The sequence below is a fragment of the Agelaius tricolor genome, unplaced genomic scaffold (assembly GCF_023055355.1).
Source record: "Agelaius tricolor isolate 1412-34295 unplaced genomic scaffold, bAgeTri1.0.p SCAF_7, whole genome shotgun sequence".
Lineage (NCBI taxonomy): Eukaryota > Metazoa > Chordata > Aves > Passeriformes > Icteridae > Agelaius > Agelaius tricolor.
This window is the reverse complement of record NW_027269267.1, coordinates 27683469-27703058: the sequence shown is the minus strand read 5'-3', so window position 1 is coordinate 27703058 and position 19590 is coordinate 27683469. Positions and strand designations below refer to the sequence as shown.

Sequence of the window (19590 nt, the reverse complement as noted above, 5' to 3'; positions counted from 1 at the left end):
GGAGTTGAGCTAGTTGTTGAAGGCTTTGAAGTGATGCAGCAGAAAACCTCTGTCATAATGAGAGAATAACACCTGGCAATTGGCAGAGATGCTTATTGCCTATATCATACTATTGCTCAAAGGCCCAATAAAAATTGGGGTGTAAGAATGCAATTTGTGGTGTAGAACCAGCTAAGAAGCATTTTCCATGGTGAAGAATTACCATGTCATTTGGAATAATGCCTCATTAATCCAGGGCATTCAAAAATGGTTTTGAGGGGATAGTCTGAAATTAAACTGATAGAGAAAAGAAAGCAGAAAAGATGACAACATAGGTAGTTAATGCAAAACTCTAAAGTTTAAAAAACCTGCCCTTCTGAAGCATTTCATAATACCTATCTTGGATCCAGAGATCAGAAAGCAATAAGGGATTAGCAAAAAAACTAAGGTTCCTACACAGGTTTGACCGGCTGTTGGGCAGGACCCATCAACATGTTCTGGATTTAACCCAACAGAAAGATCTTTGTTTGGTTTTCTGGTTCTCCTTTGTCAAGAAGTTAAGTCTCACGGCTTTACAGGGCTTCTTCCAAAACTTATGGGCTGGCAGGGATGTTTGAGATCTGGGAAAAAGGAGCTGTTTTAATCCATTTCAGTTATAGAAAACTTTCTATATTTAGGATTTTAAATTATGTTTCATTAAGAATGCAAATTATGAGCATTTCTAGGACTCCAGGTACTTGCATGTCCCAGCTAGCACATAAGTCTCATGCCATTACAAATCTGAATAAGGCAGGTTAAGTTTGCAGCAGAATTAAAATAGAGCAAAAGGGAGGGCAGGAAGAAAGCTTGAAAAACACATTTAACGTTTGCCAACTTGGGTGGGAGGAAAAACATCTACACTAGCACCAAACTGATACAACTGCATGTGAAGCTGCAGCATCAATCTCAGCTTGGCTACAGGTATCCTGTTACCATTTATTATTATTTTTAGATTTTTTTTTTCTATGGGCTGTTTTGTAATTTTGTTTAGGTTTTTTTTTTTCTCTTGGGGGGTGATATCTTCTACCTGGTGACAGCAAAAGATTCTCAGAGAAATTGGTTTCATCAACCTGTGACCAATGTATTTAAAAATGGAGCATGGCTCCACTGCAGCAATCACAGGAAATGTTGCAGACACTTAGCCTGGAGCCTCCATAATTTGTGACACCAAGCTTCTGAGGAAATAGCATTCAGTATTTCATTCTGACATTTCAGCTCTTGACAGCACTACAGAATGCTGCTTGAACCTAAAGTCAAATGCAATAAACTGTGCACAGCTTTGCCAAAAAAAAAAACAAAACCAAAACCAAAAACATGAGCAAAGCCAGTTCAGATTGCCATCACAGGGAGCCACAGGAGTGGGAAACAGAAATCCCTGGCTCTAAGCAGCTGCTTCACTCCTGCCTGCCTATTAAAAATAACAGAACTTTCAAGAAACAGTTACAGGCACTATCAGGGCCTTCTGGCCTAAACACAAAATCATAAAACCATTTAGGTTGAAAAAGAACTTTAAGATCATTGAGTCCAACTATTAACCAGTACTGCCAAGTCCACAAACTCATTGCATTCTTCCTTCCCAAAAGGATCTTCAGCATCTCCCAAAACAAGAAGGGTTGATAAAGTATCTCACCAAGTGATAAAAGACCATCAGAAGATGCAAATATGAATATGGATGAAAAACTTGTACATTAACTGAGATTGTTCACATAATTGTTTGTGATTAACTACTTGGCCAGGGTATAAATGTATTTTGTATTTGTACACAATGTGCATCTGTTGCTGGTATTGAACAGCTCCTACTGCAATAACATGCTAAAAAGGTTCCAGGAAACTTCTGTTTACTGGTAACCACTGGAACTTTTAAAATTTCTTCCGCGCCAATGAAAAATGGGAATACTTATTTATATGTATAAATAAGTATATATAAAATGGGAAGTATATAAAGTATAAATAAAATGGGAATACTATATTATATGTATATATATGTTATATGTACATATGTATGCAGGGCTACATGGTAGATCAATAGACACATTTTAGGCTCAAGATAGTTTTTCTGCAGCCTATGAAATTTTGTTTGTATTTTCCCCCCTCTTTGTGTTTCTGATCTAATCATTTTACTGTTCTGAAAATGGATCTTCAAAGTTTGGTGTTCATTATGTTATTCAAGAATAAGAGCACCAGCAATGAATTAGACAGCAAACGCCCTGGATTCACCAACAATTCCTTCTCCACCCCTAAAGAGATGCAATCTTTCTCCCTGTACTCCAAGCATTTGCTGGTTTTGTCCCCATTCAGTCCTTTGCCTCTGATTAACTCAGTTCTTCCCTCACCACACATGCTTTGTGGGGCCAATGACTCCTTTTTAATGCTGTGTGACTCCTCTGGCTGCTATTCCCCACTCCACTGTAGCTCAAGCAGCACCTCAGTGGAAAGCAGCAGGTATCCCTTCCCCCTGCCAGCACCCTGTGCTGTTCCCACAGCCACTGCTCATGTCCCTGCTCTTTTTCATACTTTTGGGAGCCCAAGCGGGATTTGAGCATCCTTTCCGACAACCCTCATGTTTGCTGCAACTCTGACCCTCTGTTCTACCTGCTCCCTTCATGCACCTGTTCTCCAGGGCCATTCAACTCCCCACAGAAAGAAGGTGCTGGACAGAAACCCCAGGCAAGTCACTCTCACCTGCCTGGTGCCTATGCTACCAGGGCAATGTGGCACCATGTGTCATCAGCCTCTGCCTGCAAAGGGGTGGGCAATGTCAAGATCATCTTGCAAATTGAAATACAGCAGCAGTCATGTTTATGATTTGAGAGAGCTGTGAGAAAAGCCTCTTCCTGTCTCCTGGCACACCTGTTTCTCTCCAAGAGTTGAGGACAGCCTGCCCGATTCAGAGTCCCTTGGAGTCCCCCAGGCCCTGGTCTGGGGCAGCTCTTAGAAGATGGCTTAGTCTGACTAAATGTGTTGCTCTGTGTAAGCAGTGGAAAAGTCATATTTGTAGTGGTAGCAATGTATTCTATAGCAAAGTCCCATAGTAGAAAATTATTTATTTCCATGACTATTTGCTCAAAATAAAAAAAAGGGTTATAGAAACATAATTTCTAGAAGATAAAACTATCAAGTGCACAACAGCAGCTGAAGAACTACATTTCTTTTACAGCTTGTCTGAAGTGTCACCTTGCAGGGACCTGAGGGCATGTTAAAGTGAAGAGCTTTAAAACAGCGAACAACGAAAGCTAATTCTTCTCCAAAAAAGGCAAACAGGAAACTTGTTTAAAGGACAAAGCTTTCGGTGCATAGCAAGTGCTTGTGTTCACATGTGTGCTCAGGTTGCTTTCAGAGTCTGTTTTTTTGGCTCTCTTGGCTCTGTCTCCAAAAGACATCTACAAAAACTCATGTATGTGTGTAAGTGCCAAATGTGTACACAGCATCTCAGTCACTTTGACAGCAAGCGACAGTTAATTCAAACCATGCATTGCAGGGAGCTCATCCTTTCATGATAAATGGTGGTATTGATAGATGAGTTATTTTTACATTGAGCTTAATTATATCAAATCTCAGCCCACAAGTGTGCAGCAGAAAGGGTAGCATTTTTCTTTGTTACAAATAAGCTGTGCTTGTTATTTTTCTTCTCCACTATTCACATGCAATTAAAAGTGACCCAAACCCACATAAATTACATGCCAATTAAAACCCTTTCATCTTTGTTGTCGTGTCATAACATACTGGATTTACAAATCTGTTAAAAAAAAAAAAACACTAAAAAAATAACTAACAAAAACCCTGCCATAAGACCACCCCATCTCTTAACACTTCATGGTGATGTAAGTTTAAATCCTTGAGGAAACAATGACTGAGTTTGCCTGTCTGCATGGAATCAGTTCTGTACATTTTTCTTGCCCAGACTGTTACATATATAAAGCTCCTCACCTGAAACCCTGATGTCCTGTTTATTTCTCACACTACTTCCTACTCTCTTGTAGGAAGAACTCAAAACTGTATACAGAGATACAAATTTGTTCTCCCTTATTTAAGAGCCCAATAAAGCAAACTTCATTTTTTAAAACATTAAGATAGAATTGTGCTGTTCCTTCTCCCAAAGCAGCATCAGCAGCTGGCTGAAGTCAGCATGCCTACTAACAGAAAGGTGTATTAACTCAGTCAGCAGTTTCTCAAATAAAAACAATTAGTTTACAATACAAATGTCAGTGCTCAGAAAATGCTAGAACATTTAAACTTCAAAGCCACTCAAAAGCCTGGAAATACAAACCTAAGATGACCACATTGATACCACCTATTACCCCTTCACTGAAGTCTGCCCTGCAACATCTTTCTCCTAAATCTCTGCTGTATTCTCTGCTTGCACTCTGAATAATTATTCTTTAACAGATTAAAATGTATTCCTGTAACTTTAATAAGGACTAAAGGCTTGATCACAGGGTATGGTTAGCACATTTCAGAGGAGTATATGTTTTCCACAGATCAATTTATTGGTGCAGGTGTATGACACACTTTGAGTAAAATGGGATGACATCAAATACTCCCTCTATTTAATTTGGAACAGGGAGCTGAATTTCCAACACCTGCATCTCAAGAGAGTGCCAAAGCTATGGGGTTATTGGATATTAGCAGCAGGGCTACTTTGTGGTTTTGGTTTTTTTAAACTGGTTGTATTTACCCAAACTTTAAGTGGATTCCAAAGCAAATGGGCTTTGTGTGGCCATGAAGCAATTTCCCACACACTTCCACAGCTTAAATGGGCACCTCCAGCCCCTTTCCCCTGGGGACCCCAGAGGTTTCATGGTGCACAACAGCATGTGACAAGGGTGCCTTGTGAGCCACTGACAAATGCACATGGCAGCAAGGTCTTTGCAAATGTCCCAGGGAGAAGAGCTTCATCTGGAGCTGGCCACAAGACACTGAAAATCAGAAATCATTCTTCGTGCTTGCTAGTGTTCATGGAGCTATTTGCCTCTTAGCTGTCTTTGACTTTAACTAGCCTGGACTAATGTCCAGCATTTTTCCCAGGAAAGTTTCCTTCTTGACTGGGGATCAGGCCAGATTCATAGCAGGAACAGTGCCATAATGGACTCAGCGCTGCACAGCAGACACAGAAGGTGGCAGCATCCTTGCTACAGCCAGAGTCTGAGAAGGGACACCTCAAAACAGAAATCTTCAAAATGCCTTGGCCATGACCCTGGCAGGGCTTAGAAACCTGACAAGGCTTGGCCATACAGTCCTCCAGACTCACCCCAAATTCCAGCCTATGGAACTTCTCCTACCACTGCTTCATATCTTTGCACTTAATACCCCCATCATCTACAGGGCAACACAAGGCCAAACACCTCCACCTGCCAGGATCCTCCTTTGTTTGAACACAGTTTTGTAAATCTTCCCTCTAAGTGGCTGGGAGCTGGCTGGGTGGCTCCATAAAGAGGGAGCTGTTCAGAGCCCCTGGCCAGGCAGCGTGGCTATACAGGCTCTCTCTTTGTCCAGCTCCCTCCTCTTGCAGCTTTTCTGTTTTGCATGAGACAGTTTTTGTCTCTTTTTCACTCACTCACATGACTTCCAAACCTAGTGACTGGGGCACCACCTGGGTCAGGGTTTGGAAACTGGGCTACAGTTCTTACTTCGAGCTAAATTTAGATCTCTTATATTATTACCCAGAGCCTACATCTCCACACACTTTGGCAGGTGTGTGTGGACACCCTAGCCACCATGTGGCAGCATTATTTTTCTTTTGCTCTCCAAATTGTCACTTATGCCTAGGAAAATGTAACAGTTAAAAAAGCAAAAGGAATAGACAGGCAGACACCCCTTTTGGAATGCAGAAGAGCTGGGGCTGGGGACACTGCTGTGAGTAAAACAGCTAAAGTCTTCACAGACCGAGAAACACGTTGAGTCCAGATCTCCCACCTGAGCTCCCTGAGCGTGTAACAGTGTGACCATGCTCAGTGGCAGGACTTGAAGTGTGGCATGTGGGTCTGTTCATCCAGCACAGGCCAAGCCAGGTAAAGCATGTCCAGAAGCACACGTTCAGGCATGCAAGGAACTCACTGGATGCAAACGTGGGTGTTGAGGTATGTAGGCACCTCTGCGGTGAAGAGGAGGCAAGCAAGATTTCTCAGTATCTAAGTTTCAGACTTAGCATGTGAGGTGACTTGTCTGCTAGGCATCCAAGTTCCTGCTTGGGATTAAGTCCTTGAAGATGATCTAACAGAAAGTGTCTGCTTCTCACTTCAGAGTGCTGCTGATCAAAGACTCTGAGAGTGCCTGTTATTCTGTGCACTTTTCACACACCCAGCACTAATTGCTCTTCTGTGATTAAGGAAAAGTGCTTTATCTATATATACAAAAAAGCATAAAAACTCCAGATGAAAAATATTGCAGAGTTGAGCAGAATTGTTTATGAGTTTGCATTTGTTCTGCGAAAGTCAACATACCTATGAAGATAAGCAAAGGTCTGTGTGCACCTCTTGTTAGATTAATCCATCTAAAATTAGTAATGGTGGGGAAAATACTACAGAGAGCAGCTTCTGCATGTATTTCTGGGAAACTTGAGCTGTTAGCAATGTCTTTGCACTTGGCTTTGCAATGGGAAAAGCAGATATCTTTCACTCCTTTTGATTAAACTCATACAGTTTCAGCAGCTTGTGCAGCAATTGTGCCTTTAAATTTTAATCCATCTCTGACATAGGCACAGGCAATAGCATATAAAAGTACATCAACATTTTGTTAAAATAAATGGCAAAACCACTGACAACATCAGGACTGAGGCAGTATCTCAAGTCTTCCCACTCAAATCTTTATGCCAAACTGTTTTAAAATGGCACGAACAGAAAGTTCTGAAGAAACAAAACAAATCCAGACATCATGCTTTCCTCTCATTTTCTTTCCTTCTGCATTTTAGAATTCCAGGAAAAAGGCATGCATACAGAAAATTTTTAGTTTTTACTTTAGCTGCTAAACGCATGTATCATTCCACTGCTTTTGTCTTATTTTTGTCACATATATTTTAAGAAATAATTTTATGATGCTTCTTATGAGCATCTCTGAAATTCTCCAGGGAGGCTTGCATAATTAGCAAGATCTTACTGAATTAATAAGCCAGAGCACTTTTGTAAAGGCATGAAAATAATGCCAAGGCTGTGCTGTGGATGTTGAGCTCAACTGCAGTGCTTTGTTGAAAGCAAGCACTCCCTTCCAAGGCAGCCAGTGGCTCTACCAGCTGTAAGCCCATCTCTTTGCAGTCACAGACTCTTGCAGTGATGCCATACAAAGCCTTTCGAGCCGCTACAAACCACAACAAGTTCAAAACTTGACTCATGTCTAGAACTTCGACTCCCTCTCTGTTGCTGGCTTAGTCACTGCCAGCAGCCCTGCATGCATCTGCTGATCCTGCAGTATCCTCAGCACCGTTCCCTCCTGTGGGAAAGCCCTGGTTAGTCAGACTGCAGCGAGGCAGGGTATTGTTAGATTTCTCTTACCATTGTGCTGCTTTGTTCTTCCTGCATTCTCATCTTAATGACGGTGCGAGCTGTTGGCCTTCCACACTTTCTTTGTGCCTATGTAAATTCAGTGTTTGATGCAGAAGAGGCGGAGACAATTTCTAAGTCAAGGGGCAGGTGTGAGTGAAAGGAGCAACCCAACAGCCAAACTATTTGAAAAAGAAACCTTTAATGTCTCATCAGCTCAGCGCTAAAAAAAAAAAAAAGCCTTCATAACTTGCCTCAAAAACTGGAAAAACAGGGTGTCTAGCTATAATTTAAGACATTAATAATAACAAGATATTGCAGTTCCCTGACACATTTTGACTTTTGCATGGTGAAATGCTATCTTAAAACTAGGTCTGATTATAAAAATGTGAAACACAGTCAGTGACAAAGAAATTACAAACAGGTTTAGCCCAGGCTAAATTTTAGAACACACCTGAAAAAACTGTTCTTTCCCTTTCTTTAATGGACATTCTGAAAAGGATATTTGCAATGTAACAACTTTACAGGACTGACCATGGTCTTCAGAGGTATTTAGTGCAGCCTTGGGATGTCACACCTCAATTAATAAAAAAAGTTTCAGCAAAAAGTATTTTTTACCTGCAAGCAATGAGTATACACTTTTCCAGTCTGGGAGTCTCCTTTCCAGCGTAGAAAACATAGTAAAGCAAGAACGAACACATCCTGTCAGATGGGAACAGAGGACAGTACAAGCTGTCTAAATCTCCACAATTTATTTTTATTTCCCTGGTCTAGAAAAGGCTTTCAGGCCTGGAGTTAAAGCTTAAGAGTATGAATAGTTTGCTTGCCATTTGTGGGACAATGTGACTATTTGAAGTTTTGTGTGCTTATAAGCTCCACCATTGTAAGTTACAATTTACAGAAGACAGGCACATAAAGTTTCCTCACCACAAGCATCTTTACAGTCATCATGGAAATCTCAACAAGAAACCAAAAGTCAAATTTCTTATTGGATTTATTCCTTCTGCTGAAATAATAATTTTTTTCCATGGCTGACTCATCTAGAAAATTTTTATTAAGTTAGTAGCAAATGCTCTTTGCCCCTTCAAAGCTATCACATAAAGATAACAGTGTTTTCTTTTAATCTTTTTTTTCATTACTGAATATTATGCTTACAACAGTCCTGCTTTGCTACAGATGGTTTCCTGTTGTTTCTGCCAAATGTGAAATAGCTATAAAACTTGAAAAGGTTCTGATGCTGTCACTGCATGAAAAATTACATCTACAAGGGAAAATTAAATATGAGCCTTAGCCTTTAATTTCTTTAATCTTACTTGGTAAGTGAACTTTTTTACTCCCACCCCCAACTCAAAGCTTCCGATAACATGACCTGAAGGGAAAAACACAGCTATGTATTTTAGTCAGGTATAAAGCCTTCATTAACAAAAACAAAAAAAGAGGAAGGGGAAGTAGATAATTCTCATGTCCAGACCAACCAAACAGCCACCAACTCCAGCTGACAAGAGCAGTGCCTTTGGCTCAGTTTCATAAAATACATAAAGTCATTTCTGTTAGAAGACTGTGAAGTTCCTGTTTTCAGTGCTATAATAAGGAAATCTGTCACCTTAGCAGACAAATTACTAGAAAATGGCTTGTGCAATCCCAAGGGGACAGAGCCTTTGCTCCTTGCATGGGCAAACCTCAGTGAACTCAATGACAGCTTTACTTGAACACAAGAGTATTAAGAAAGACTTCAAAGAGAAATTGAATTTTATACATGTGATGAAGAAAACTCGTGATGCTCTGATGCTCTCTATAGGCATAGTTCAGTGTTAAATGGGCAAAGGGCTAGGAAAAAGGTATTTTACTAGCAAAGTAACTTACTAAGGCACATAACTTATGAATGGAGCATCAATGAACAAGTGAGCTTCACTGCTCTCTCAAATTTCTGTCAGTGTTTGACCAGCACCACATCAACAGACTCATTTTCTAGTAAAAAAAAATCAGGGATCATTTAACCTTCTACCAACAAGGTAAGACTGTGCTCAGTGCCATGGATCTGCCTCTACAGACACTGGGGGTAGAGACAAAGAGAGTAAATATGAGAAATTGCTCTGTCATTTTGAGTGCATTTTTCTGCTGCTGTACATAGAAGGTCTGATATCTTCGGGCTCTGCAGCATGAGAAGCAAGTGTTCTGTGTTACACCAGAGATTTGCCAAGCACCCATTTCTGCAGGAAAAAAGGCATTTAATTGCAATCTCACCCAAGACATTAGACCTCAACTTCCCAGCTGCTCAGATCCCTTCTAGGGATCATTCTAGAGTTTGGATCTGATACTCATTTGCTAGAAGAGGAGTTTCACTCTTGGTTGGAAAGAGAAGTTGGTGGAGTTTTAGGTTTTTTTAACCTGTGGTGCCTTTCCCTGCTGTGGGGGCTGCAATTTAAAAGTGGAGGTAGAGGTGACATTGTGGGCAGGAGTGAGTGGAAAATATGTACACTCATCAAGCTGCAAGCAGATGTCTCATCTACATGTGGACGTGCCTCTCCCATGTGCTGTACCCCCAAGGGCACCACTCACTGCCTCCTCAAAGTTGCTCCTGGTGTTTCCCCATGCACAGATATTTGCAGCAGAGGTACCCATTTGTTTGTTTAGTCTGACTTCCACCAAAGCTAAATTAGAAACAGCTTATGCAAGCTCTGGGAGACCTGCACTATACTGGGCACACTCCTGTAGTTCAGCCCAGCTGTGGCTCCTTGGTCATTGTGAAGACATCCAGGTCTGGGAGAGCAGGGGTGCAAGGCACCTGTAAGGCTGACATGCTGGACCTGCTGCTTTCTCTGAGAGACCCTGCCTGGTGCCTGACTTTGTTGTCTGTGAAAATCACTGACTGATTACTTGAGCCAGGAAAGCACTCACAGACAAGCACCTCTTATTTCTCTTTTGCAGTGTAGCCTGTGTACATGGGGATCTTGCAAGAAAATCAGAAATTGACAGGCAGGTTGGATATCTGCTGACATGACTGGAGAGTCTCCTGTTGGCTTTATTGGCAAGTATATCGAGTCCCTTTACCTTCATTTTATCAGGTTGGGGTTTTTTTGGTTGTTTTTTTTAATTTATTACCATTATATAATTTGGTCACCAGATGAATATTTTGCACCTTTCACATCCATTTAAATACAACAAAGTGCTAGTAATGGATTTTTCTCACAAGTGGTTAGAAACCATGATAAAAAACATAACCCTACCACATCAGAGATGTTCTTCATATACCATAAAATATTTGCATTTAGGTTTCCTTGTTGCTAGCCAGTGCCATCTGTTATCTGTTTTGGTCTGCTTATAAGAACTGGCAATTTTTGAAAATTGAAAGCAAGACAAGAACAATGGCTTTTTGCTTTGTATTTTACTCCCCAAAGAAACCAACTGGATCTACACATGCACAGAAAATATACCCCTCCAACTGGCAATATATTAGCACATGCTTTTTCTGTATGGAAAATTTAAAGACAAGACTCATCACAGGGAAGTATTTGAATTTAATGAAATAAATCTGTGCCCCACAACGCCTGGATACTCAGTTTTACATTTGTCTCTCTTGGAGGGTGTTGACACAGACTTGGTGATGGAATAAATGGTGACAGCTGAGATAGTTACTGCCCTCAGCTGTGCGCTCTGTCCCTCTCTTGGAAATTTTTACCCTCCTGCAGCTGGCAAAACTGGATGCTTCATGAAACCAGCTTCAGACTGCCAGACTTCACGCCAGCCCATAAACTCCCGTGGCCTGGAGGTGAGCCCACAAGCCATTGAGCCATGCCTGCTGTGCAGGTGGTAAACACTCAGACAGAAAGGGGGTGGCCAGTTGAAGGTGCTGCTGCTTCACTTGGCCCCTGTCACGTACCACTGTATGGGTGGCAGCCCACAGATCATTCTTTCCTATGTTTGTAAGTACAAATGTGCCCAACTCAGGGGACACATTGTCACAGCGACCCACCGAGAGAAGAAATGGCAAAATCCCGAGTGACAAAAAGAGAACATGTCCCCAGCCTTTCTAGTTTTTGTGGACTCCAATAGGAAGACAAATGTTACTTAAGGATGGTAATTTCAAGTTTTGCTTTGTTATAAGAGGTAAATTGAAGTCCCTCATGTTTGAGGATGTTGACTGTTTCATAGCTCCTAATGAGAGCAGGCTATAAACCAGCACCAGGTATTTTAAGAGACTCTCTCTATTTTAGCCTTTGATATCATCTGTTCCTCATATTTTTGCAGTCCCAGTGTTTCTCTTCCAAGATGTGTGATATAGATGTACAGGTTCTTTTAGTTTTCTTCTTTTCAGTGACAGAAACCAAGTTCTAAAAAGCCTCAATTTATCAGCAATTATTGCACAGATCTTTTTTCCTCCCTGATCCTTCTCCCAAGAAGTGGTGTGTGTATAGAGTTCAAAAAGAAAAATGGAGCATGTCCTAGGACTGCATTCTTCTAGCCTGGATAATTACAAATATCTAATCCTGAACTAATAAAATGGCTCTTGCTTCAAATGAAATGCAAAATTCTGACAATCTGCAAATAATTGTGTGGTGCTTAACTGGCACTTCAGTAGTTTTTGTTTGTGATATATCCAGAGGAAGAGATGGATGCACTGTCAGAATTAAAGCTCTCTCATTATTTGTCCATATGTTTCTGCTTTGGTCCCCAGGCTGTTATGTTGCTGTACAGACGATAAGGCCTAGTCTTCATATACATGTGGAGTAGGGAAAAGGGTGAATTATTCCTGGGTTCCTTCTTACTAAAGAGCTGGTTTGGACTTGGATGCAGCTAAGTTTTGCAGCACCATATCTTTCCTGGCTGCAAAGCCCAAAGAACCAGAGGCTCATTGAGATGATCTTCAGGGAATGTGCATCATCAGCACTTGCACAGCAGAGACAAAGACAGAAAGAAACTGGAAGTAATGGATTTTTCTATGCCAGGCTCCAGTAAGGAGTTGGTATCTCACTGAGGATTGGTTGGGAAGAGCTGGATACTGAAGAGTAGCAACTAGATTGATCTTGAAAATCAAAAGGGTCTCTCGGTCCATCAACATTCAGGATGCTGCAAGTATAATCTAATTAAGTTTTCTGAACTCTTTTGCTTTTTCTCCCCGATTCACCCATAGCCATTGATTGTCTCAAAGTAACATTCTCAAAACACAGTATACCATGCACATTTTATTATCAGAGCAGGACCCTGGATAGTCAGGCCATTGAGACCCTTCTAGCTTCCTATGCCCAACAAGTAAAGCAAAGATCAGCTGAGATACCACCAACTGCTGGAGAGGTTCCTTGTGGGACAGGGAATGGGACAACATCAACCTCCTCAAAAAGTCTTTCTGCTAATAAAACTTATACAGCTCTGGCAGTCCCTTCTGCTACATAAACTCTTACCAGCCATCTCCTCCCAAAAAGCAAACAGGAAAAATTTAAGGCACCAAATAAAAAACAAATCTCAGCTCTGCAGAACAGTCTCTAAAAAAGAATGCCAGAAATTCTGTGAAATACACCAGGGACTTAGCTATTGATTTTGCACTGCAGATGGTCAGACATTATGGTAATGTGGCAATGTAAAACCTGTTGCTAGATTCATGGTGAGTGATTCAGTTCAAACATTGTGGCTTAACTTCACAGAATGACACTTCTGACATTTCAAAACTAGCACTTGCTTGCGTCAGATCAGGAGGATGTGGCTCTGACTCCATCTCCACAGAGATTTGAAAATCCACTGGCAAAGCTTTAACTTCTTCATAAGACAATAGCAGATAATGCTTTTTAAGTCATTTTTGTTTATCTTTTATTCTTTTGTTTCTAATGGACTCCTTCTGAATTTGAAAATAACGTCCTCTCGACTTTTGTTCTGATTTCCCCAGTGGAAAGAAACTGAAAAAGCTGATCTACGTCAAGTCAGAAGAAATGTGTGCAAAGTTAATATAATTCAGGAAACAGCGTTTGATCACTGGATGTAGCCAAAGAGCCAGCAAGAGCTGAGCACACAACCCTTGTGGGAGTTTTGCCATTGACTGCATTGGCCCAGAATCTTATCCATTTGTAATAGAATTGGATGAATGATAAATCAAACAAAGGAACAGCAAGTTACTTGGCCTCCAAATAATATTTGCATGTTCTAGTCTTCGCTGTATGAAGGTTCTTAGTTTTCTGGGACAAGTATAGTTGAACACTTGGTCCATAAATTGACCATTGGCAGAGGTCAGTTACACTTTGCCAAGGTGGACAGTCTTACACATCACAATTCCATCCTCGTTCAGTAAGAATCTAAATCTTTACAGGGACTTACCTTCTTGGAATATACATGACAAGAAAGTGTCTCTGTTTTTGTAAATACCTCCCTGACCTATTGACACACCAGCCAGAACTTTTCTACATGTTAGGAAAGAAGGGTTTTCTGCAACAAAAGCTGCTGCTTCAGGACCTGTTGAGTAAAAAGGGGTACCTGTTACCTTCTATGGCATCATAAAATATATACTGGGTCTTAAGGGCCAGGAGGGCACCAGAAGGCAGTAAAGGCCTGCTTTCAGAATAATCAGAAGGAGAAATTAGATACATTTTACAGGAGTCAATGGAAAGGCTGGTCTACACTCAGCTTCACACCAATGACTCATGTAGGGCGGGGCTATGCTGGCACCTCTCTGGTTATTCTGCTATAGGCAGTAGTTCACATTGCAATTTATCTACCTTTTTGCTGAAAAGAGAAGTAGCATAGATATGATCTGAGACCCAGTTGCATCCTAGCATGGTTAAAGGAAACAACTCTGTTGATGATATTAGAGGGGAATTCCTCCATTGATGACAACATGAGAAAAACATTATCTTAATATTAATCTAATCTTCAAAAGCTTATGCTGCTATTTCTTGAAAACTGAGACTTGAATCATTTATAGCACAGCTATATGGGTTCAGTTAGAAACTTTAGACTCCATTAAAATATTTCAGTCCTCTAAGAAATGCCACCTTAACATTTCAACATAAAGTTGAAATGTTCCACGTGAAGTAATTTTCAGAGGAATTCTTAACAGTGCTATGTAAAATTGCATTCAGTTCAACATTTTCAGTGAGATGATTTCCATGGCACACAATTCAGTATGATGCCTTGAAAATGACCATCTCACAATCCTATGTGAAAAATTAAAGCATCACATGTTTTTCATCTAGCTGTAATAGAGAAAAATCAGTCTATTTATGCCAGTGGTTTTCTGCAAAAGCTATCTATGTTCTAAAAAAAAAAAAGCCTGCTGGCTTTTTCTGGGCACATTCTCATCTGAGCTCTTTCTTGTGGTCAGACTACATTATTGCAAACAGAACACAGCTATGCAGTGCCCTACCAACCAAAAGAACTGGGCTAAGCTCTGGTAACAGTTTCACCATTGTCAATGATCTCCAGTGAAAATGGGTTCACAGGAGGTTACCTGAAGGTGGAATTGTTCCCACTGAGTGGTGTGGAGCCAACTTACTGCTGCTCAATATATTTCCTTTATTTGATAGTTCTTGTCTTTTTCAATTTATCAATTGATTTCTTTTTTCAATTAGTATTGGTCTTCAATAGAGGATACCCAAACTTTCTTTCTTTTCACTTTGTACAACTTAGGCATTTCTGAAGAAATGCCTAAGTTGTACAGAGTGAAAAGAAAGAAAGAAGAACAAAGAACTGAGTAATCCTGATAATAGTAATTTGGTTTGGCCCTGCTTTGCACAGTCACACTAATTTCCTTTTAAAATTTGCAATCTTCCATGATTTTTCCCATAGAGCTTCCAGAGATTTCCACCATTTGCCCAAAACATTTCAAGACCTATCATTCGAAACTGCAGCACACAACATCAACTCCCACCTCTGCTGTAGAGGAGGGGCAGCATGGCCATTGGCCTTGTCTACTCAATGAAAAGCAGCCAAAACTGTGAAAGATTTCCTTGTAGTTTGAGGCACGTAGAGAGGTTTAGGGTGGTAACCCAAGGAGGTGCTGGTCACTAAGCTCCTTGGCATTGTTGAGCTATTGATGAGGATCTCACCCCATGGGGGACAGATCCTAAGTGCCATCCATTGCCCTTTCATACAATATATAAAGCTTCACTGGTTATAAAAATGAAAACACCTTTTCTCTTAGGCATATTAGTGTCTAGCTGCACTTTTACTAATACACAGTATCAGTGCTCTGGCCGTGGCAGCAGCAGCAGCTAAAACCATCCAACTCAGTATAAATGACAATCTTTCAGAGTCTGCAAGGTTCACAGAGGCCACTTCACCATTGGAGCAGGTTCTGCAGTCCCAGAGGAGCTCTCCTCCCCCAGGCATAGCTGGGCATTTCAAATCTACTTTGGCACCATGTATGGCTACTGAGTCCTGTGCCTGGAGCAGGTATGCAGCACCACTCTGCCCAGCTACTTCTCAGTGTGGGCAGCAGCCTGCTTTCCTCTCTGGACCTCAGTCTCACAGTACCCTTTCACAGAGAGATTGTGGAAGCAGGGAAAATCAAAATCAGAATGCTATGAACATGTATTCACATGTGTATGCAGTCAGCCACAACACTATCAATACTGTGATATTTTACAGCAGTGGTTGGGACTTCAAAAGTATAGCAGCAGTGTAAAAAATACATACAAATTAGTTTGCAATGTTAACACAAAACTCAAAAAAGCAGTTCCAATATTCTCTGGAGAAATTTATTCTTCCATTGAAATAAAAAACACACTGGATCCTCTAGAGTTTAGAAACCAGTCAGAACATCAGTACTTCTAATAATAAAAAAGTCTACCACGCATTCTGTGTGAAGAAACTAACTTCTAACCAAAGGTACTACCAGGAACTGCAGTTACTTCCTAGAATTCACAGAAAAAGCAGTTCTTTAGTCCTGTGCTAGCAGCAGAGAAACTCTCTGGATGGTAGACCTCTTTCAAACGAAGCTTAAACCCAACACGATATCCAGCCACAGCCCTCAGTGACATCCCCGTGACAGTGTGGATCCTGTACCAGAGGCATGCTGGCTCTGGGGAGAGGCAGGCGACGAACTCGACGGGAGCCTACCTTGCACAGACGGGCTCACGGCCTCCGAAGCCCGGAGAAGGGCTGCTCCGGCGGGCACAGGGAGCGGGATGCCCGCAGCTGCTCCGGCAGCACAGGGCACACAGGGAGCGGGATGCCCGCAGCTGCTCCGGCAGGCACAGGGCACACAGAGAGCAGGATTCCCGCAGCCTCTCCGGCAGGCACAGGGAGCGGGATGCCCGCAGCCGCTCCGGCAGGCACAGGGCACAGAGAGGAGGATGCCCGCAGCCTCTCCGGCAGGCACAGGGCACAGAGAGGAGGATGCCCGCAGCCTCTCCGGCAGGCACAGGGCACAGAGAGCAGGATTCCCGCAGCCGCTCCGGCGGGCACAGGGCACAGGGTCCCGCTCGCTCGGGCTCTCACAGGTGCCAGCGCGCGTCTCCTCCGCTCGCAGAGTTTGTCATGAATGTCCCCAGCTGGGTCCCAGCGAGCCCAAACACCTCGGAGCGTCAGCCCACGGCCCCGCGGTCCGCTCGCAACTTCTCCTTCCCTCGCTCTCCGCTGGGAAGTTCGGCAGAGCCGCGGGCGCCGGAGCGGGCTCCGCTCTCTGCGAAAACTCGCCTGCCCCACCTAGAGGAGCCCCGCAGGATGAGGAGGAGTCCCGAGCCCATGCCCGCTGCCGTCGAGCTCGGATTTGGCTGGGGAACGGAAGGTTTTATCTGCTTTGGCCGAGAGAAGGGGAGCCAGAGCCTGGGGTGCCGGGGAATGCTTCTGGGGAGCTCCTGAGAGAAGAAGGGAGGGGGAAGTTTGATGACTGAACTGGTTCAATTTAGTGAATGTTGCTATGGCAAAATCAAACTATCCTGCAGGAATACCTGATTTTCAGATAACTTGGGGCGGCTCCTCTGAAGCCCGCCTCAGTTTCCTATTCTTCAATGTAAGTTTTGGAGACTTCCTGGACTTCCCATAGGACTCTTACCAGAAAGGGATAGCATGGGGGACTTCAGGAATCACTGGTTCCTCAGGAGCACAAACAGCTCCTTGCTGCATCTAGAAAATTCTAAAGAATAACCTAGATGATTTACAAATTGAAAATGTCATAGGTACCTTTCTGAACTATTGATTCTTTTATTCCCAAGCAAACTTGAAATATTCTTATACAGTTGTGCTTTCTAAAGGTGGCAAATTCTGGTTGTCAACTAGCTTTGGAAAGGGAATTGCCAGTATTTCTGCAAAGACAGTGTTCCTTAAAATCAGAAAATGTGAAATAACCTACTCAGATAGAGTTATTTATCACTGAAGTGAAAATAAATGAAATTAAAAACACCCAGCCCACCTGCAAGTGGCTTGAGAGCAGTTAGAGCACTTAATTCAGAGGTCATAAAGGAGAAACATATCAACACTACATCTTTTTTGAGCATCCAATATGTAGTATGAAAAACTGACAGTGCTTGATCAGTGGAAAATATTTTTCAAATGAGATCTTTCAGTCTTGTTGGATACAAGATTCTTAATTGTGCATTGGTGTGTGTTGTTCTTGTCATTCTGCAGCTGACCTTACAGTCACCATCCCACTGGGCAAAGGCATGCATTGAAAGCAGGGGTGCTTTTGTTCTTATCTAACACCTACCAAACTCAGTATGTGAATCAACATTAAAATATAATCGGGCATTTTTTCATTTTATTAAGAAACATATTCAATACAATGGTTCCAGCTGTCAAATCTGACCCTGGACTACACAGCAAGTTGCTTCCTTCTTACCTGCAGAGAACAGATTTTGGCTGGTATCACTACAACATGGATAAGCCTGTCTGACCTTCCACAGGGATCACTTCTCTTAGCAGCAAGTGAATATTTCCTGAACCTAGTTCTTTTCTGAAACAGAGTTATAGGAGAGACAAGGATGAAGGTGGTAGTATCAGGGCAGGTTCACTGGAAATGATGGAATAAAACAGGAAAGATGTTGCTTCCCTATAGCCTACGGGGTGTATCCATTCCTGAGAAGAGACAAAGGCAGCTGGACCAGGAAAGACAGAGGACAGTGTGGAGCAGAGGGCAGAGGGAGAACAATAGCTGTTTATCCCCATTGCCTTCCATTGTAGGAGCAAGGCTTATACAATGCTTGTGTTCCCTTCGAATGGCATTTGAATCTACTGGCCAATAAAGATACATTCTCAGAAGCCTCTAACAATAAGCAGCTGGCTAAAGACAGTCATCCCAAATCTATTGCCTAGATTTGGAGAAAGCATACTGTGAACACACCTTATGAGAAAGCAACAAATCCACGCAGAGAGAGACCTCACACATTCTCCAGCCACCCAAAAAGCATACATCTTCTTAGACCACACAAGTCAGTCAACCCACAGAACACAAATCTGTAGGAAATCAGGATTCATTAGTTCCAGTACTTCTGGAGCAAGATGTTTTTCTGTGGATGGTTTATCATTGTGGGTCTGAGAAGCATTGGAGAATTTTATGGTTTATATTTTTGGACCAAATTAGATTAATTTTCATTCTTCTGTTTGTCCCAGTCTTCAAGGCAGCTAGGCTGTGCCAAGGGAAAATTCACAATGCAATATGGTTGGCCAAGGTCCTGCCTCTAGTGAACCAAACCCCATGGTTTGGTTTTGAGGTCCACATCCTATCAGGGCTGACATCTGGCCCAGAGAAGCTGCTCTGCAAAGACACTCTGTGAAAAAGAGAAACTCATGTTTTGCTGACCCAGCCACAGTGGAAAAGTAAATATGAAAGAAGAAGAGCTACTTTTGTCAAAGAGCCACCAAGATGACAGTGTGCTTTTTAAGCTGCCACATTGATTCCTGGCATCAGGGAACAGACTGAAAGGATTAACTACCCCTTTCAGCCCCTATGACATCCATATGTCACTCAGCCACCCTCTCTGACATGAGAAATTCCTGCCCTGAACACCCAGCTGGAATGAGGGGACATGCAGGTATCAGTGACAAAATAAGTATATGCAGCCACAAGAAAGGAAAGGAGGAATGAGCCATGATGAACCTATGAACTTGTGAGGCTTCTTACTGCTTACCTTTTCTATCAGAATGGAAGTCTATATGGCACAAGAATATCTGTTGTCAC

At 42.1% G+C, this 19590-nt stretch overlaps 1 protein-coding gene across 1 annotated transcript in view; it reads right to left on the bottom strand.

Annotated features, from left to right (window-relative positions):
• The window catches only part of EDAR (ectodysplasin A receptor), a 71368-nt gene extending 54709 nt beyond the window's left edge, over positions 1-16659 (bottom strand). Inside the window, exon 1 of the mRNA XM_071431154.1 lies at positions 16533-16659. The gene's annotated coding sequence lies outside the window, so the exon portion shown is untranslated. The remainder of the gene's footprint in view (positions 1-16532) is intronic.
• Between the last annotated feature and the right edge of the window lie 2931 nt (positions 16660-19590).